Source organism: Lolium rigidum, chromosome 3 (assembly GCF_022539505.1).
Source record: "Lolium rigidum isolate FL_2022 chromosome 3, APGP_CSIRO_Lrig_0.1, whole genome shotgun sequence".
NCBI classification, from domain to species: Eukaryota; Viridiplantae; Streptophyta; class Magnoliopsida; order Poales; family Poaceae; genus Lolium; species Lolium rigidum.
Window position 1 is genome coordinate 223,192,373 of NC_061510.1, and position 22,002 is coordinate 223,214,374.

The 22,002-nt window shown below is 46.1% G+C and overlaps 1 pseudogene; it reads right to left on the reverse strand.

The window, feature by feature from the left end:
• Nucleotides 1-7,034: 7,034 nt before the first annotated feature.
• LOC124696095 lies at nucleotides 7,035-20,256 on the reverse strand (annotated as a pseudogene).
• Nucleotides 20,257-22,002: the final 1,746 nt, after the last annotated feature.

Sequence of the window (22,002 nt, forward strand, 5' to 3'; positions counted from 1 at the left end):
CCTTAATAGGTTCCAATCCAAGTTGGTGCTTCCGGACCAGAAATACCGGTACGTCTATCTCCATATTATCCACCAGCATAGCCTCTTCCGGGTTAGATCCTGCAGTCCCCGGGTTTACCGGAACCGTCCCCGGGTTTCCTCCGTCGATGTCCATTGGCACAACATGTGACTCCGGTACGAAAATTGACTCCGATTCCGGACTTGGTTTAATCGATGGCATCCTTAGGTGAGCCAAAGCCACTTCGGGGAATTTCCGCTGGGAGGAGCCTAACTTGGAGAGCGTATCCGCGGCTTCATTTTCCGCCCGCGGCACATGGTGAAACTCACATCCTTCAAAGAAGCCGGCAATATTTTGCACGTGAAACCGGTATGAGGCCATGTTGGCATCTTTTTGCGTCCCAATCTCCGGAACACTGCTGCACCACAAGATCTGAATCACCATAGCAAATGATCCGGTGTGCACCGATTTATTTTGCAACCTTGAGCCCATGGATCAGGGCCTCATATTCAGCGACATTGTTTGATGCCCTGAAATGTACTTGCAGAACATACCGGAGATGATCTCCCTTAGGCGAGGTAAGAACCACACCGGCACCTAGACCCTCTTTGAGCTTTGATCTATCGAAGTGCATCTTCAAGTATTCTATCTTTTGTTCCGGTGGTTTGTATTGCATTTCCGCCCAAGAAATCAGCTAAAGCTTGCGATTTTATGGCCTCTCTCCTTTCGTACACCGGTACATATGGTGATATTCGAATGGCCCATTTGGCAATCCTGCCGCTAGCATCCTTGTTGCACATGATATCTGAAATGGGTGCCTCACTCACCACTTTAATGGGGTGCTCTTCAAAGTAGTGCTTGAGCTTCGTGGCGGCCATGAACACGCCATAAGTCATTTTCTGGAAATGAGAATAGTTTTGTTTCGAGAGGGAGAGCACCTCGCTCAGGTAGTATACCGGTCTTTGCACGATTTTTCCTTCCTCTTCTCTTTCCACCACAACTACAACACTCACGACCCGGTTTGTTGCTGCTATGTACAACAACATGGGCTCCCTTTCTAGAGGCGAAGCCAATACCGGCGCAGTTGCCAGCATCGTTTTTAGCTCTTTGAACGCTTCGTCTGCCTGAGGGGTCCAGACAAAGGTATCGGATTTTTTCATCAAAGCATAGAGAGGCAGAGCCTTTTCCCCAACCTGCTTATGAACCGGCTTAGCGATGCCAAGCTTCCGGTGAACTTTTGCACGTCCTTGAGATCGTGTGGTATAGTCATTCTTTCGATGGCCCGGATTTTTACCGGATTAACCTCGATTCCCCGGCTTGATACGAGAAAACCAAGCAGTTTGCCGGCAGGGACACCGAAGGTACATTTTGCCGAATTGAGTTTCATCCGGAACCTTCTTAGGTTGTCAAACGTTTGCCTCAAATCATCGATCAAGGTTTCTTTTACCTTAGTTTTTATCACGACATCGTCCACATAGACTTGCACATTTTTTCCAATTTGATCAAATAAACACTTTTGCATACAGCGCTGGTACGTTGCACCAGCGTTGCGCAAACCGAAAGGCATAGTGACGTAGCAATAAGCCCCGTGCGGGGTAATGAACGCAGTTTTTATTTGATCTTCCTTTTTCGGGGAATGCGGTGGAAACCGGAATAAGCATCCGGAAAAGACAACAGCTCACAGCCAGCGGTAGAATCGATCACTTGATCAATGCTGGGGCAAAGGGAAGGGATCTTTCGGGCAAGCCTTGTTCGAGTTGGTGTAGTCGATGCACATACGCCACACCTTTGGAGCTTTGGGTTCCTCCTCTTTTTTCTTTTCGACCAGTACCGGATTGGCTAGCCACTCAGTATGCAGTACTTCCACGATGAAACCGGCAACCAACAACTTTGTCACTTCTTCTCCAATGATTTTTCTCCTGTCTTCAGCGAACCGGCGTATGGGCTGTCTTACCGGCTTCGCATCCTTCCGGACATTCAAAGAGTGCTCAGCCAACTCCCTCGGAACACCTACCAAGTCATCAGTAGACCAAGCAAAGATATTCCGATTCTCACGGAGGAAGTTGACGAGCGCGCTTTCCTATGCCTCACTCAGGCCGGCACCGATACGAACGGTACGCTCAGGGTAAGCCGGGTCCAGCACAATATCCTTTGTTTCCTTGGTTGGCTTGAATGCCGGTGTGCCCAATTGCCACTCATTGCCGCCAAGCTCAACTGTGAGGACTGAGCCAGCGCAACCGCAGTTTGCATCCTTCTTTTTTCCTCTGCGATTACCAGCGATTCTGCCAGATTTGATCCGGCGGAAGCGGTTTCCAGTGAGACCTTGTAGTTTCCCACCACAGTTAAGGGTCCACGAGGTGCCGGCATCTTCATCTTGAGATACGCCGTGTGAGTGGAGGCCATAAACGCTGCCAATGTCGGTCTCCCCAGCAGTGCATGATAAGGACTGTCTAGATCCACCACCTCGAACAGAATGTTTTCCACCCGGCAATTATCACGTCCTCCGAAGGACACATCCACCCGGACTTTCCCCATGGGCGAACAGGACAGGCCCGGAACGATTCCGTGGAATGTAGTGTGAGTCGGTTGTAACATGTTTTCTGTTATCCCCAGCGTGCGCATGGTGTGCCGGTACATGATATTTATGCTGCTCCCATTGTCTATCAGCACTTTGCTGAACTTGACTCGAGTTGTTGGCCCATGCATGATTGGGTCTACAACAAGAGCATAACCACCCAGATTTGGCATTATCTTGGGGTGATCTTTGAACGACCAGGAGATTTCCTGATCTGACCACAGCATATATTTTGGAACTGCCGGCATCACTGCGTTCACTTCCATGGAACGGCAATGCATGCTTTGCCTATCAGTTGGCTCCGTAATGAACACAACACAGCACACGTTCGGATCCTGGTAAATGTTCCGGCCCAAAGGTGCCGGTGGAGGTGGTTGGCCATTGCCATCTGCCACCTGATGAACTTGCTGGTGCTGCTGCTGGTTTGGTTGAGGCTGTACCGGTAGAGCATTTGCTCTGGTAAGCGGTGGTGGCGATGGTAGTTGTTGCCACAACATGTCTTGCGATGGTGGTAGTATCGTAGTACAGACCTTGTGCTTGCGCGTCTTTTACCGCACCTTTCAACATCAAGTACTTGGTCCAGGAACAATCTTTTGTCGGATGGTTTGCCGGCTTCGCCGGATTCGGAGTGTGCCACCGGCATGGTTTGTTCCATTGCCGATTCCATGGTGTATCTTGCATGTTCTTGCCAATTCTTTTTCTCGCCCTATGGCTTCTTTTCAACCCATTGTTTTTTAGGACCCGCCCATGGCTGTGATCCGGTTTTTGCCTCCGGCTTCCGTCGGCGCCGAAATTATCCTGCACCGCGGCTACTTGTTGCCCGTACCTTCTATCCGTAAAATCTTCCCTTCTCTTGTTGTGCCGGTTATCCCGGTACTGCTCTTGGCGCTGCTGTGGCTGGTTCGTTTGTTCCGGCTCAGCTTGTACTGCCGGTTGCATTGGGTATCCCAATGAGTAGTTATCCGCTACACGTATCATTTCTGCCATAGTTGTTGGCATGTTTCTCTGTAGCTTTTGCCACAGCGGTGAACCTCTTATGCACCCATTGCAAAACCAAGCAATAGCTTGCGCCTCGATTACTTCTTCACAAGAGTTTCTTATGGAGTTCCACCGGGTCAGATAATCTAGATCTGTTTCATGCTGGCGCTGCACGCACAAGGCGAGCTGCTGCGGCCTGTTTGGCCTCCGGTAGGTACTGCTGAAGTTACTCACAAAAGCTTCCTCAAAGTCCAGCCAACCATTTATGCTTCCTGCCGGCAAGTTGTTTAGCTAGATGCGCGCTGGTCCTACCAGGAAAGATGGTACAATTCTCACGGCCCAGCGCCGGTTTCCTCCAACGGTAATGGTTCCTCCGCCACCAGCAACATAAACTGCGGTCACGTAATCCGCAAGCCAGTCTTCCGGCTTAGTGGTGCCATCGTATGTTTTTGTATCACGGAGCAACATGAAGTTGCGAACCGGTGGTTCCTCTTTCATGATCCGTGGGCCAAAGCACTTTGGGCCAGGAGGACCTTCTGCCTCGATCATTTCCGATAAGTACACCCTATCCAGCATGTGCCTCGCGTCCCGATCTGGTAGGCATCTTTATCCTAGCCGTGGCCCCAATGGGTTCCGGTAGGCTGCAACTCTTTCAATTCCTGAATCAGCTTCGTCGTAACGTTCCGGTACCGCGGCCCTTGCCTGCCGATACCTTGGCGGAGGCATTTCCTCTTCCACATACGCTGCTCGTGGTGCACGGTCATTTTGCCCGCTTTCTTCTCTAGCGGCATATTCATTTCCGGCGTAGCCCTTTCCGGCATAACCGCGACCTGCCCCTTGGCTTTTTTCTACCGGCCTCGTGTCGCCCGACTTGTTGTTTTCCGGTAAGCACCGGATCGTACACAGTCATTTGCTGCGCATTCACTCCTTTTTCTTTTCTTTTGTCCGGATGGGGGGACGATGCCTGCCCATGGGACTTGCTTCCGGCATTATTTGTAGAACGCACAGACTTTGAAGCCGTAGCTTTGTTTACCTTAGCAAGCTCAGCATTTTGTTCCTGAATCATGTCAAGCAACTCCCTAACACGATCCTGTTGTTTAGCTAAAGCATCTCCGGTAAGCGATTCACACAGCTCTACTGCAGCCCTAGCAGCTTTTATGGTTTTATCCGGACTAGTATACTTAGGTTTCTCTACCATGCTCAAAGATACAGAGGTACTCTTTCCGGCGAGAACTTCCTTACGCAGATCATGATCTAGGTTGCGAGCCCTAAGCCGGTTTTCCGGTATACTGGCAGCCTGAGCGCTAACAGAAGCAAAGCCATGGGCAGCGTTATACTCATGTAGGGTTAGGTTCAGCTCGCCCGGATGATGTCCGCGCCTGCGGAGAGCAGCTTCTGTTGTTGCGCCTCCAGCTCCGCCTGAGCCGCTGCCGGATCGAGGTTCTGCGCGATGGGCGTTGCCAGCACGTTCATGGCCGCTTGGAGAGGAGTCTCCGGTGGCGCTGCGGATGCACCTGCAGCCTCCTGGTTGCGCTCGGTCGGCGGCTTGGCAGTGCGCGTGGACTTCGTCTGTCATGCGCCTTCCGCCGCAACTCCTTTGCCGGCGTCAGCCGCGCCAACCACCAGCACCTCGACACTGCTGGCGGCGTGGCCGCTGTGAAGCGCTGACCTTGGCGGGTCCGGAGCCACCAGCACCGGCGAGAGGCGCTGGCGCTCGGGGACGGTGCCGTAGTAGACGCGGAAGCTCCCGAACTCGATGACGCGGCCGTTCTTGGGGAACTTACCTCCATTGGCGAAGCAGCCCGTGTTGTCGTTGATGAAGTCCATGGCGAGGACGCGGTCGACGAGCGCGGTGACGACACGCTCGCCGGCGATGGTGAGGAGGCCCGCCCGAATATGTACTCCAGCAAGCGCAGCTGCTGGCCCCATGGTGGGCGCCAACTGTCGTCGTGGTGAACAGACAGATGCCATGGGATGGCTTAAGTTGGGGCCGAATGTGCGCTAGAGGATTCGGGTGAGGGTTTTGGTAAGGTTGGGATGGATTCCAGAAGGATTTCCTAAGAACTTGGCCTTGGCCAGAGGTAGAAGAAGAACACAAGAACTCTTTCCCCTTCAGATCTCTCTACTTCTTGATCATGTAAGGTTACAGGTTTCTGGGTACAACGTAACATATGCCCGCGATGGGGTGTGCCCCCTCTCCTTATATAGGGGAGAGGGTGGCTTACAAGGAAGAAACCCTAGGAAACCCTAATGGCATCTTTGACTAGACAAACTACTTTACAAAGCTTCTTTAGCTACCGGTGACGCCGGTATCTCTTTAATCAGGGAGGCTGACGTCCTCCGGTACCTTTTACGTCATCATCTGCTTTAGCTCCAGAGCTTCGATTAAAGCTGAAGTGCTTCGCTCATCTTTGTCCTCTAGCTCCTTAGAGAATCTTTGACCAGTCTTGCCGACGTGCTACAGTGTAGCCTGTACCGGTAATCCGGTACCTTCTTAGCTCATTCCGGTATACCCCTCCTGGGGTACCGGTATAGATTTACTTAGCCAAAAGCCTAGCTTCTCAGTCCGGAATGATCTTTAAACCGGTATCTTGATGGCTCAAACCATCCGGTTTGGCATGCCTTTGGCATACCGGGGGTCATCCCCTAACACCAAATCCGGGCGAAAACGAGGATCCGAGAACACGACTTGTTCGTCCATCCGGATGGAAAAAAGGGTCCTAGGGACCTTCCCAGGAAGACGGCTGGAGATGCTCTAAATATGAGCTCCAGCGCTTGATTTTTTGACACATGGGACCACCTAAAATGCCAAAAAGAACCACTTAATACTACCCCTTCCTGAGGTTTAAGGTTTATTTAAAAAAAAGTTAATCAAGTAAAATTTGATTAAACTTTTGGAAGAATCGATATATTTTATAGATACCATATGAAAATATATTTTATTATCTACCTAATGATATTGATTTTGTATTTTGCATGTTAAAGATTTTTAATAAAAAATTGGTCAAACTTAACATATACAACGTTATTAAATGATTGGATGACATGATGTTTTTATTTTCTTTTGGAAAACACCTACTCCCTCAGACAGTCAGGAATATCACGTTGTAAACCAGTATATACAACGTTATTCTAAAGTCTAAACATACTGGTTTGGCTTGACTTCGGCGATGAAATGCACTGCTCGCCAGCAGATGATGTCACACATAATTTTTTTAGAGAATACCTCCTTCCGTCTTTTTTTTTTTTTTGCGGGTAACCTCCTTCTGTCTTTAAATAAGTGTACTTTTAGGTTTAAAGTTTGTTCCCAAAAAAGTGTACATCTACACTATCAATGAGTTAACTAATACAATTAGCTCCTCATAATCACTTCCCAACTCCATCTCCGAATTCTCATTCCTCTCCTCCACCTCAGCCACCAATCATCATTCTTCTTTTTCAATTAATAGAGTGGAGACTCATAAAAGATGAGAGAGAACTAAATTGTCTGCTATTTCCTAGAATTATACTTATTCGCTGACGGAGGGAGTATGTTGGAATAGACCGGATGAAAAACAATGGTTCATTCTCGTTGAAGGCTATATGGACAATGATCATTAGCTTGACATAGATCCCGAAGGAGCCACCAAAAAAACATGTATACGGACCAACATTTGTTCCGGAAATTCAGGGCATCTAGTGAGTCGACGGACTTGGTAGTTTGATGACCAGCAAAAAGGCCATCTAAAATTACCTAACTAACTTGTCTCATCTCATTCATAGCCTTCAGTTATGGGGCAGAAAAACAGGGCACCTCCGTTTCTTCACTGAGCAGCGCAAATCAATCAGGCAAGTACACCTTTCCCATACCGATGCTGGTCGAGCTGGCTACTGCCTCGATCTACCTTCAAGGATTCCAAAGCCTCCCTGCAAATTCAAATTTTGAATGATAAGTAAAGATGCCAATCAGCTGTTCCAGGTGAAAGATCACCGTGACAAGAATTGAGAAAGATCACTGAGAGGTTGTCATTGTACGCCAGACTTGAATGTAGCCAAAAACAAAGGGACAAGGAGTATACCGTAACCCATCTTCGATCTCGACATTCTCTGGCTCCAGTTTAAGACCATCAAGAAGTGCACCACATGCCTTCTTATAGTCCTGAAGACAAGAGGTTATTAAATACATAAAAAGGGTTTACCACATTATATGCAGAACATGTAATACTTCAAAAAGATTTCCCACAGAAAATATAGAACCGAACTGAACATCTTATTGCACCACCTTCAGTAACATTAGAGCACTCCCTTCACGATAACAGGCCTTTGGGCAGCCAGGTCGCATCGTCCTGAGCGCTTGAGCATCCTTCAAGGCCTCCTTCGCATCACCATAGCGAAGCCAGCATAGGCTCCTATTACAAAGCATGGTTGCATTGCCTGGGTCAAGATCCAATGCCTACAGCCAACAGACGGAAGAAGTATTAGCACAATTCTGCACATTGTTACTAGATTTTCCGGAAGGTTTCTTGTGCTAATGTGAATCACGAAAGCTAATCGAATAGTAAACCTTCTCAGATTGGATACTGGTTTCCCAACAATTCTGCAAAACATTCTAGGAACACTACCTCGTTACACCATACCATTTACAATTAGACAATCATCTGCCACCCCCACTTCCCAATCATAGAGAAGTACGTATTTCTCTTTGGCTTGGGGAGGTGGCATCTTCTACATCTGAACATATCATAACTTTCGCATGCAATGACAGGTCAGCAGTCAGCACATTCAATACACCGGGTGACATTCCTACCTTCACAGGTATGATTGTAGCCAGCGATTATGTTCAGCACTCTGGTTAATGGAATAAACGTGCTCCACCTCAAGGAAAGGAAAACCTTGACAATAGATGACCAAGTTTACATGCCATTGTTGTGAGCAAGATAACCTTATTAATTGGGTCCACCCTTGGGCATTACAAGATTGTCTAGTGCTCGCGTACATACTAAACGCAAGTTGTTCAGTCTACTTTATAACATAGCAAAGTACAAGAAAGACTCATTACAACATACTCCCACAAATGATGTGAAACTAAGTAGGCATCAGGTAACTAGCAAGTAGTAACAAAAGATGGCTAGACAGCCTTGGTTGAGCATAGAAATAATCATATACTGGGATGGGAGCTTTAAACAAGAAATAGACTAATTTATCGCCTTCCTTAGTTGGAACCACCTACAGGACACAACTTGACCTTCCTGACTGAATCCAATTTACAGATTGACAAGACTTACCTAGAAGGATTCAGCCAGGACCCAGGACCCGGATGCCTAATAGCTACTGACACATATGGAATCTACTTCCTAATTCCACTGGCTTTATCTCTAAACCAATTCCATGACCATTCTTCTACTATTTCTCCTGGAAGTTATCTAGGTGTCAGATTCTCCCTGGTAGCCTTGTAAGCTGGCTGCTGTATTTGTCTTATCCTGCCCCCTACACGTATATAGGCTGTTGCTACCACTGCCACATGGCCTATGTCCACAGCAGAAATGTATAGCACGATTCGTTCTGGAACTGATCCAACTGTATCATGGATCAAAGCATGCACTATAGGAGATTACATAAATATCAGCATAACAGGATGAGGTCAGATACATTCACATATATGCAATCTCTATCGACTTCATGACATTAGCATTGTTAAGCTTCATGCACTAGCCAACGCAACCAAAAGCCCAAACTGATGGAAAGGGCTAGGCAATCTATTTATACACTTCAACACCCCTCCTCAAGTATGATGGGAAGCCAAGTCAACACGTGTAGCGTTAGAGGCAGGCTCAAGAGGCCTACACGTGCCTCTACGAGGACACCGAGGGGGCAACAACAATTTTAGGATAAATTGCGAAAGCCAGGATTTGAACTCAGACCCTGGTCTCCGATACTACATGCACTAGCCAACGCAACCAAAAGCCCGAACTGATGGAAAGGGCCAGGCAATCTACTTATACACTTCAATAAGCATATCTGCATAACATGCAGAAAGTAACATAGCCATAATACATGCCACTGCAAGACGAAAACAGACAAACAAGATAACATGCCATAGCAAACTTTTCCGAGCGAATAAATTCATAAACTTAAACAAGCAGGACAAGTAATATACCTCTGCATAAATTCTTGCTGCAACAAGATAGTCCCCCTTCTTGAACGCCCCATGCGCTCTAAATTTTGCACTAGCAAGCATCGCTTTCTGAAACATTGGGAACAATCAAAAATTCAGTACACCTAATCCCTTCCCTGTAACTACTTCTCTGTGAATCAATGCAATACGTCAGCTCAATAGGCCTGTTCCCTTAGATCCATAATAAGTGTCGGGGCTTTAGTTGAAATTTGGACTAAGTTGAACTAAAGCCCCGACAGTTATTATGGATCGAAGAGAGTAACATTTACGAATTGGTCATGAAAATTAATTAATATTAAACCTCATTTCTCCCGGTCTCTTCATGAAAATAATACTCCCTCCGATCCATATTACTTGCCACTAAAATGAATGTATCTATAATTAAAATTTGTCTAGATACATCTATATTAGTGTTAAGTAATATGAATCGGAGGAAGTAATAAAGTTAGTGTCCAGAGTTGATAGCGTTGTTTGATTTGTTTGAACTTCCACATGTTCCTACTGTCCTCCAATCTACATTGCTGATAAATGTTAGTCTGATTTGTTTCTGATACATTTTTTAACCTGTATTATCTAAATTTCTGATGACCCCATCTTGCATCCTCTACAGAATCCCCAAGAACAGCAACAAAGTCTTTAGTCACAAGCAAGTTGGGGTAGGCTACTCTGCAGAATCCCCATTGGACATAATCTCATCACTAGAAACTATTATTTCCTCTTCGCCAATTTATTAGACATCATTTCACCTTCTCAAATGCTTCTCTATCTAAATTGATTTAAAATCAACACTGAGGTTAACCCTGGCTAGGTTACTCCTTACTACAATCGAAGGAGTTCACAACACATAATTATCGTCTTGCCGATACACACAGGGATGACAATAATTCACTATCCATGTTGCATACTACAAACTTAGCATGCAATGTGCCGTCGAAGGTCATGTCAGGAAGACTATTCAGTTGACAAGTTTAACAGAATAGATAAAGGTAAGCATTAGCCAGTTCAATATTTCAAATGTTTAACATATGAAGAAGGGAGTTTGAAGTTTGACTTCAAGTACTATTCTCAAATTGAAACAGTGAATCCAAAAAAAATCACATTAGGGAGATCTCCATCAGAAAAAAAAAAGCTAACAGCTAACATGCACAGTTGCACAGTCAACCATTTAAATAAATGTAATAATGTTGTTCTAAATTGTACCTTCGCTGGGCGCACTGATTTTACATGGTTCATGATTCCATCAACACTCCAGTCACGTACACTAGGAATACGAGAAGTGACCGGAAATAGAACCTCAACATCTTCACGCCTGCCAGAGCGGGCAGCAATTTCTATAGGAACACGTCCTAGCTGCCAAGATAACAAGCAGGATAAACTTCACTTAGTATTTGACAACAGAAAATGACAAACTTGCAGCATACAAGGTATCTGGACAAGCATTGACATCATACATATTGTATACCCAGAATTTTATTGAACAAATATGCTGATTCCTAGATTTGTAAGATGAAGTAATATGGAGGTGCAGGCGCTGTTCAAGTGAGATGGCTAGGTAGCAGTGCTACAGCAGATGAGAGCTCCAAATAATCCATCAAGAGTAAATTAGTATTTCCTGAAGGTTATTTGATCCATGTTTAGATATTTTTATCAAAAACTACCACTTTCAGTAATACGATCAAAGTTCCATCAACTTAGTTAGAAATTATCAAATTCCTCTCAACATAGGGGCAGGGGAGAAGAATCGATATTGCTCCATACGCCCTGAATGGCTGAATGTATATTGGTGTTGATTGATAAAGTAGATGCAGTATTTTTTTCAAAAGAAAATACATGCAGTAGTAGATGCCATATCTTTTCTGTGACATTTTACGCATTAGCAATTATGGTTCCTTGCCCTGAATATCAGATTATTTTTTGTTATTTGTGTCCCGGATAGGAATATTGCCAAAGGGGACCAAGACAAATATAAATGGTAATTTCTGCCACTTATAGTATATTAATAGATGAGTGGAACAGAGAGGCAAATGATACTTAGGGGTAGTCCTGGGTATATTTTAGGGGAATCCCTGTTGCGGTCAGAAACCCACCGGCGAGCAGCGACGGGCAACACTGTAGAGCCAGGAGGCTCCCAGGACTGCGGCTGGCCCTAGTCCCTCCGAGCGACGGCCCGCAAAGACTCGGCGTCCGATGCTGATGCAAGGGCGTGCCACCTGACCTATACCTGGTCAGGAAGGTGTTGGATGTGCCTCGCTTAGTTTCCTGCATGGCATACACGTAAACATTAAATACGAGCCTCGATCGGCTCTCGGGTTGTCTCGTGAATCGGCTCGAGGAGCCGATCCACCCATGATCCGTACGAGGTGTACGATCGGATGGTGGTCCTGCTTGATCAAAATAAAGCTAAAACGACCTACTACGATTTAGGGTTTTCACCGCATAATCGGAACATCCTACTCGTGATTGAGCACAGCGGCCACGCACGGTGATCGTAAACCGACCCTAGACAAGGCCTAAAACCTAACACGAAGTTGATCCTCGGAACATCTCGTCTAGGGCTAGCAAACTACACCCTACGCGCCACTCGGATCCTTCAACCCGTTTGTAAGGCCTAACTATGCGGATGTTAAACTAATCCTTGAAGAACAAGGAGCAATCATAACGGATCGGATCTACTAAATAATGATCAAGCGGGGTGCCGCCTTACACCTAAGATAGGTGTAAGGACGGCTAGACGTCTAAGGGTTGCACGACGACAGCATATGATACGATGAACAATGCTAACCCTAACACATCTATGATAACTACGTTGCTCGCCATCAAAAAGGCTTCAGCACGAGCAACGCATGAACGACGAATAAACGTGTGCTGCCTAGATCGCAAGATGCGATCTAGGCAGCATGATGCTTACCGGAAGAAACCCTCGAGACAAGGGAGTTGGCGATGCGCCTAGATTGGTTTGTGGTGAACGTGATTGTTGTTTATTTCATAAACCCTAGATACATATTTATAGTCCGTAGACTTTCTAACGTGGGAATAATCCCAACCGGGCACGAGCCCAAACTCCATCTAACCGACACGTATCCTACTATGTTACAGATACACGGGCAAACTAGCCCAAACTTTGCATATAAGGCCGATTCATGTATTTCTTCCATGTATATTCTTCAAGCCCATCTTCAATCGCGGCCACCTCTGATCCGGTCAAATTCTGGTGATAACACATGCCCCTGGTTTTGGAAATGACAATTCCAAAATCACTGCTTTTTCTTCGTCGGGTCATGTCGTGGCGGAGCGGAACCGCCGCAGATATCCTTCATCATGATGCCTTACCTCCTCCACTTCTCGCGTGACCTGGCAAATTTTTTTTCGTTGGGCACCACTTCCTCGGAAACTGCTGTGGCATTGAATCTCCACTACATCCCCTTTTATTTAACCGTTCCAAACAGTTTGCTTCTTCATCCTCTTCGCATTAGCACTCCAAAAGCCCTCCTGCGCCACCATGTCTTCTTCCTCCTCCGCCTCATCGGGTCTTTCCATCGAATCCTCCTCCTCCCGCGAGCCGACGCCGGAGTGGGGCCCGGAGGAGGTCCACGCGGCCAACATCCGCCGCGCCATCGAAGCCGGGGAGGAGTCCAGTCACGACTTCTCCGTCTGGTCTGAGCACGACAAGTCCTCGACCGACGGGGAAAGTGACCTCCGCTTCCTCGCCGACGGGGAACGGAGGAGGAGAGCGATGACGATCGCTTCTCCTGGGACGACTTCACCTCCTCCGAGGAGGAGGAGAGGAGGAGGAGGAGGAGGACACCTCCTCCGACGAACCGCCGGCCAAGCGCTTCGCCCGGCCGGGAATCTCGGCGACTTCGACAGCGACGACGACGACGCCGACGAGGAGGACGAGGACAACGAGGGTCCGCCGGCGGCCGCTACGGCAGCGACGACGAGCCCGCCGGGAGTAGCGCCGGCAGCGACGACGGCGACGACGAGGGCAGCGACGGCCCGTAGATAGGACCCTTAGCATAGGATCAGGAGTAGTAGATGGGGCAATGTATCCCCTTAGTACTTCCTTTTGAGAGCAATCAGCTCTTTATGTAAGAAATCTCGTTTATCAATGAAGAATTTCCCCAATTTGATTTTGCCGATTTCCTTTATGCCAATTTAGCCGATTTCCCCATACTGACTTTGCCGATTGTCCACTTAGCCAATGCTCAACGAACCGATGGCAACGCATCGGTCCCTCATAATCCGCCCTTCATCTCTTCGACTACCACGTGGCCTCCCAAGCAGACTACCCTTCACTAGGCCACGTGGTAGTCGAAGAGATGAAGGGTAGTCTCGCTTGGGAGGCCACGTGGTAGTCGAAGAGATGAAGGGCGGATTATGAGGGACCGATGCGTTGCCATCGGTTCATTGAGCATTGGCTAAGTGGACAATCGGCAAAGTCGTATGAGGGAAGTCGGCTAAATTGGCATAAAAGAAATCGGCAAAATCAAATTGGGGAAATTCTTCATTCATAAACGAGATTTCTACATAGAGCTCATTGCTCTCAAAAGGAAGTACTAAGGGGATACATTGCCCCATCTACTACTACCGATCCTATGCTAAGAGTCCTATCTACGGGCCGTCGCTGCCCTCGTCGTCGCCGTCTGCCGCCGCCGTCGGCGCTACTCCCGGCGGGCTCGTCGTCGGCTCGCCGTAGCGGCCGCCGGCAGGACCCTCGTTGTCCTCGTCCTCCTCGTCGGCGTCGTCGTCGTCGCCGTCGAAGTCGCTGAGATTCCCGGCCGAGGCGTAGCGCTTGGCCGGCGGTTCGTTGGAGGAGGTGTCGTCCTCCTCCTCCTCCTCCTCCTCCTCCTCCTTGGAGAAGGTGAAGTCATCACAGGAGAAGCGATCGTCATCGCTCTCCTCCTCCGTCTCCCCGTCGGCGAGGAAGCGGAGGTCACTTTCCCCGTCGGTCGAGGACTTGTCGTCCTCAGACCAGATGGAGAAGTCGTGAGTGGGCTCATCCCCGGCTTCGATGGCGCGGCGGATGTTGGCCGCGTGGGCCTCCTCCGGGTCCCACTCCGGCGTCGGCTCGCGGGAGGAGGAGGATTCGATGGAAAGACCCGATGAGGCGGAGGAAGAAGAAGACATGGTGGCGCAGGAGGGCCTTTGGAGTGCTAATGCGAAGAGGATGAAGAAGCAAACTGTTTTGAACGGTTAAATAAAAGGGGATATAGTGGAGATTCAATGCCACAGCAGTTTCCGAGGAAGTGGTGCCCAACAGAAAAAAAAATTTGCCAGGTCACGCGGAGAAGTGGAGGAGGCAAGGCATCATGATGAAGGATACTGCGGCGGTTCCGCTCTGCCACGACATGACCCGACGAAGAAAAAAGCAGTGATTTTGGAATTGTCATTTCCAAAACCAGGGGGCATGTGTTATCACCGAATTTGACCGGATCAGAGGTGGGCCGCGATTGAAGATGGGCTTGAAGAATATACATGGAAGAAATACATGAATCGGCCTTATATGCAAAGTTTGGGCTAGTTTGCCCGTATATCTGTAACATAGTAGGATACGTGTCGGTTAGATGGAGTTTGGGCTCGTGCCCTGCTGGGATTATTCCCACGTTAGAAAGTCTACGGACTATAAATATGTATCTAGGGTTTATGAAATAAACAACAATCACGTTCACCACAAACCAATCTAGGCGCATCGCCAACTCCCTTGTCTCGAGGGTTTCTTCCGGTAGATCGCATCTTGCGATCTAGCGACACGTTATTCGCGTCATGCGTTGCTCGAAGCCTTTTGATGGCGAGCAACGTAGTTATCATAGATGTGTTAGGGTTAGCATTGTTCATCGTATCATATGCTGTCGTCGTGCAACCCTTAGACGTCTAGCCGTCCTTACACCTATCTTAGGTGTAAGGGCGGCACCCCACTTGATCATTATTTAGTAGATCCGATCCGTTATGATTGCTCCTTGTTCTTCAAGGATTAGTTTAACATCTGCATAGTTAGGCCTTACAAACGGGTTGAAGGATCCAGTGGCGCGTAGGGTGTAGTTTGCTAGCCCTAGACACGATGTTCCGAGGATCAACTTCGTGTTGGTTTTAGGCCTTGTCTAGGGTCGGTTTACGATCACCGTGCGTGGCCGCCGTGCTCAATCACGAGTAGGATGTTCCGATTATGCGGTGAAAACCCTAAATCGTAGTAGGTCGTTTTAGCTTTATTTTGATCAAGCGAGACCACCATCCGATCGTACACCTCGTACGGATCATGGGTGGATCGGCTCCTCGAGCCGATTCACAGGACAACCCGAGAGCCGATCGAGGCTCGTATTTAATGTTTACGTGTATGCCATGCAGAAACTAAGCGAGGCACATCCAACACCTTCCCGACCGGTATAGGTCAGGTGGCACGCCCTTGCATCAGGATCGGACGTGCGTGCCGAGTATTTGCGGGCCGTCGCTCGGAGGGACCAAGGCCAGCCGCAGTCCTGGAAGCCTCCCGGCTCTACAGTGTTGCCCGTCGCTGCTCGCCGGTGGGTTTCTGACCGCAACAATAGTAGGTCAAATCGGTGTTGGCTGTCCGGGTAGATCCTATGTGGATATCTAGGGGGTGTTCTACTCCAAGGCAATACTGCCATTGCCACATGTCCTTATATTGCGTTAAAATTAAGGCAAGATACATATGGGTGGATGTATAAACATTTAAGCTGGACGACAAAGTGCAGCTTCCAAGCAAAGTGACGCTATATGGACCAAGGAGTCGGAGACGAATTTAAGTCTAAGACTAATATGAGAGGGAATGAGAGAAGAAAAAACACCCATATATTTTAGCGCTTATGTATGCCTTACTAATATTAGTCGCATAAATACGCAACGGCATAACAACAATGTAAAGAAGACATAGCTGAAGACGAAACGGGGAGCCAAATTCGCAGCAACACGTGGGCACTTAGCTAGTTAGATGCTAAAATATCCCAACAACTTCCAGGATGAATCAGAAAGGAGTAACTCTTCCTGATCTTTGCAATTTCTTATTCATTTTCTCCTCCAAATTGTTAGGAACAACCGTTATATTTTCATCCAATAACCTAAAAAAGTTCTTTGCGAGTTTTGCTGTACAAAAATTTGTACAAAGTTGAAATCTAAATGGAGTTCTTGTAATACCAGATAGTTTACAGACATCACATGTCTCTCCAAATAAAATAAAAAACAGAACAGGGTACTGAATCTGAAAATGTAGCTTCACTGTTGCATGTAAGAAACAACCTTTTTTTTATTGTAACCTCCTTAGGGTAAATCTAAAGTTGCCAAAAATACACACTAAAAAACAGACCTGCCGAATAAGAAAATTAATCTAGATATACAATTTGAAGATGGAAAACCGATAACGCTAACAGTTTACTAGACTATCTCAAAGGCATCCATGTAACAACGAAGGTACAACAGCTTACACTGTCAGGAATATTAGCATCTGCACCAGCCAGAACTAAGCACTTAAGGATGGCAGTTGAACCATGAGTGGTAGCGATCATTAAGGGTGTCTCTTTACAAGTACCATCCACATCAGCACCAGCCTAACAATAAAAAACCTGGGTTATATGCTTCGCAGAACACACATCTAAACTGTGTCTCAATGATTTGAGGAGAAATACAGAAATTCACCTCCAACATCCTCTCTTTATGTTATTACAATAATGTGTAAGTTGATGTATGAAGATGACATACCTCAAGCAGGACCTTCACGCATTTCAGTGAGCCCATAATAGTAGCAAGAACAAGCACTGTATAACCAGTACCACCCAAAGCTATCGTATGCTGTTAAAAGAATAAGAAATTAGAAATCCCTTCTAACTACGACCGGCATACAACTTACTGGAGGAGAAGGGTCAAGACCTATATATATAATACATAGCAGATACAAGTATACAACCTACTGTGAGTAAAAGACTAAAAGCTTATGCCAAAATAATGAAATAACAAAATTAGCATACACAAATACTGCAGAAGTAAATGGATTAGATTCTCATATTGTTTATGAAAGATGATGAATCATTAAGAGATTACTAAGCACATTGTTCAAATAGTCAGAGTACATCATGAAAGGATGGAAGAAACTAAAATCATCAATTGCAGTTTAAAGTTTATACAGTGAGATTATGCATAGATAATGCCAAATGGTGCTTGGGAGCATTTCCTCCCTTTTCAAACTAACATTTTTTCGTTCTTCAACCAATATTACGAAACATTCTTGCATGTAGATGAATCATCATTACGATCAGATTTCATGTTTCATGGAAATATTTACACTTTTTTGTTTGTGGGAAAAGAACCAAATCACCTCAAATGCCCTTTTAGCTCCTCATTCTCAGAAATTAATAAACAAGAACTTGAGGGTACACATGATCCACTCTAACATCTGCCTGCCAAATTTCTATTAATTTTTCACTCATTCTTTCAGTTTGGGGGAAAAAAGAGATGTGAGCTCAGGTGCTGAAACTTTCTGCTCAGTTATGCATATGCTAAAAAAAAGAGGTCAGGGTCTTATTCCCCTTTTGAACAAAAAAAACGCTGGAAAAAAGAAGAATGTTGTGGCCTACGGTGAGTCTCTAGACTCCAGGTACCTTCAAAATGTCTCTAGACTCCACTTGGTCACTGGTAGAATGTGTGCAGTGAAACAGGAAAATACAGCTCTCAAAAGGAGATTATACATTGATCAGAGAAAATGGATTCATTTGAAAAAAGATAAAAGTTGTTGCTCGTGTTACCAAGACAATATTACCGAGACTATGGTTTGAAAACTGGAGCAGGTAAGAACCGAGCTCTGTCTGATTACAGCTTAAAGCTAAGAAGGAATAGAGACACAAGTGCAATACAACAAAGCCAGACACATGAAAAAAAACTCAAATAGCCTGAAGTTGATGTACAGGGAAACAATGAAATACGTAAACGACTATTATTGTGGATTTCGCCATTCTAAATAGCTCCAAAGTTGAGAAAAAGAATAAGCGAGAGTGATCCTTACGTCTGCATGGTGGTCCAGTAAAACCTTCATGATATCATCCCGCCCAAAACGGGCAGCAAGATGGAGTGCTGTCCCACCAAAATGTACTGCATCAACATCAGCTCCTTTGGATAGTAAGAGCTCTACTATTTCACAGCTTCCTGGATAAAAATTACAGGATATATCGATCTTTAGTCCACTATAGATTCATTGCTGTAAGTCCTTGTATTCACAGTGATTTGCTATTGCTATCCTATCCAAGATGTGTTAAGACACTACAAACAAGAAGAAAGCCTATAACTCTGAATAAGAAAATACACAGAAATACAGAGTAAATAAATATGGCTTTTAAATTGGTCGAATATGCATGATTTGGACATATAAACTAAATTAACAATATAATTAGAAGATAATGGCCTGCTAATTATTTTTCCGGGTGATATGATGTCTATGGGGAAAAAGGAAAGAATTTTTGCATGCATACAGCCAGCACCTTACTCCTTTCTTCAGATATTTGCCACTAAATAAAAGGAATGTCAAATCAGAAATCTGTACTCGAATGTCTCATCACCGATATAAGGATCCCCATTCAGTAGAAATGTAGAAACAGAGCACTTGGGGAAGATGAGTATGTGCAATAGATACTTATGGCGTGGAGATGGATACTACCTTCTTCTCCGGCAGCAAGATGGAGAGGAGGACTGCCAGTGTCGGTGCCCTTGTGTACATCAGCACCTTGATCAAGGAAGTAACGCACCAAATCCACATCCTTATTGGCAATCGCAAAGGTGAAAGGTGTTTCGCCTGCCAGGGACACCAAATTAAGCAGAGAGGCTTCAGCCCACTGAAAGGGGGAAAACAAACACATCGATCGAAGAATCTACCACTATAATCCCTAAATATATAAGCAAGGGCCAAGGGGAAGGGAGAGGGGTTGAAGGTAGCGCGCGCACCCCCCGGGCCGACGTCGTTGACATCCAGCAGGAGGTCCTCGACCAGGTAGCGGCACAGGGGCAGGCTGCCGCCTAGGGCGGCGGTGTGCAACAAGCCAGTGCCGTAGCCGTCCCTGACCGCCCCCAGCTTCTCGGCGAGGCGGCGGCCTTCCGCGCCTCTGCCCACCGTCCTCACAGCCCCTGAAACGCAGAAGGATAAATAAAATCAGCACGGAAACAGAGGAGGGCAGGAAAATGAAGGGCATAATCGCCGGCGTAGAGGGGGCGCGTACTCTTGACGAGGCGGAGGTCGCCGTCATAGGCCGCCGCGAGGAAGCCCTGGTCGAAGGTAGGGTTGGAAGAGAATCGGGTGGGTTCGCAGGGAGGGAGGCCGCCACTTCGGTCGAAGGCGGCGGGAGGGAAGAGAGGCGTCTGCGGCGCCATGGCGACGGTGGTGGTGGTGGTGGCAGGTAGGGTTTTAGGCAGGGGTTGGAGACGGTGAGGAAGAGGGAGGAGCAGGCGGAGTAGAGTGGAGGCCTGGGACTGGGAGGACGACGCGTGCGGGAGCAGCGGGACTGCGGGGACAGAAAATAGGAGATGGGACTGCACGGCGAATTTCCATTGTACTCGCATAGCTCGTTTCTAAAAAAATAAATCAAAAACTACATTTTAAAGTTTTTTTCAAAAAATATGAAACTAAATCTACATGTAGACGATGTTATGTTATTTTTGTGCAGCACGAATATAAGGTATATTGATTTCAAATTTACACGTTGGCAGAACACAATATTGTCTACATCTTGATTTTTTTTCATTTTTATTAAAACTTTAAAATGTCTTTTTCGAATTTTGAAAAAAAAAGACCTAGATGTAGCTTAAGTTGTAAAAGTCCACTATCTACTAAGCTCTACTATTTCCTCCGTCTCACAAAAGTTATCTTATCTTTATCAAAATTTAAATGTATTTAAACACTATCTAGTATGTAGATATATTTAAATTTAGACAAATCAAAGACAAGTTTCGTGGAACGGAGAGAGTATTAAATGATGGGCTGCATCTCTCAACACTCAACAACAAGCTCATCCAGGTCGCCGTATTGTGTTTCGTGATATGTTTCTGCCTACTCTTAGATACCAAAAATTGCTTAATTATCTTACTTGACAAGTTCATACTCTTTACAGCTAAGCATGCTATCAAAAAATTATTTTAATCATTTGAATCTGCAAACAAATCAGATCTCAAGTACCATAATCCCTTCCCAATGCACACGTGCCATAAAGATAAATCACCTCTCCGCCGTCGTACCCGTCCTTATTTCTCGCACATTTCTTTATCGCAGCGCTGCCTCCACCCTCGTTTGCCTCTTCTCATACCTCGAGGGAGTCAATGTCTCCGTGTATACATCGATGATTTTATCACCGAATTCTATACATTACATGAAAGGTGCTCGCAATCATATCAAGAACGAATATTTGGATTAAACAAAATATTAATCAAGTTTATAACTTGAAAATATTCCCTCGGGAATATATATCAGTCTTCATATATCCATAAATAATAATAAAAAACAAAGACCCGTATGGTCATGTTGTGTTTGGATGCATAGAAAGTTAGCATGGAATTGAATTGGACAAAGATTCCAAATCAATTGACTTCTAATTGAATTATGTTGTTTGAATGTGTTTGGAATTTGATTTGAAATCAAAGTGTGTAACTGAAAGGATCGTATGCCGCACCTAGAGGGGGGGGTGAATAGGTGCTAACCAATTTTTAGTTCTTTTTCAATTTAGGCTTGACACTAAAGGTAAATTCTCTAGATATGCAACTAAGTGAATTTACCTATATGACAAGGATATCAACTAAGCAAGGTATAGCTACGCAATAGTAGATAGAGTGGGATAGAGGTAACCGAGAGTGGAGCACGCGATGACACGGAGATGATTCCCGTAGTTCCCTTCCTTTGCAAGAAGGTACGTCTACGTTTGGAGGAGTGTGGTTGCTACGCAAGCCAAACCAACAGCCACGAAGGCTTCACTCGGATCTCCTGTGAGCAACGCCACGAAGGCCTAGCCCACTTCCACTAAGGGATTTCCTCGAGGCGGAAACCGGGCCTTTACAAAGTTCTTGGGGCACACATCCACAACCAAATTGGAGGCTCCCAAATCTGTAACAATACAACAATCAACAACAACACATCAACAACAAATCAACTAGGGAACCAAATAGGAACACTAGCATGAGATCCCTCAAACAAGAGAGGGGAAATGAAGAACGCTTCGGTGAGGATGTAGATCGGTGTCTTCTCCTTCGAATCTCCAAAGATCAAGAGCTTTGGTTGGGGGAGGAAGGAGATCTTGCAAATCTTGACTTTCTTGAGGT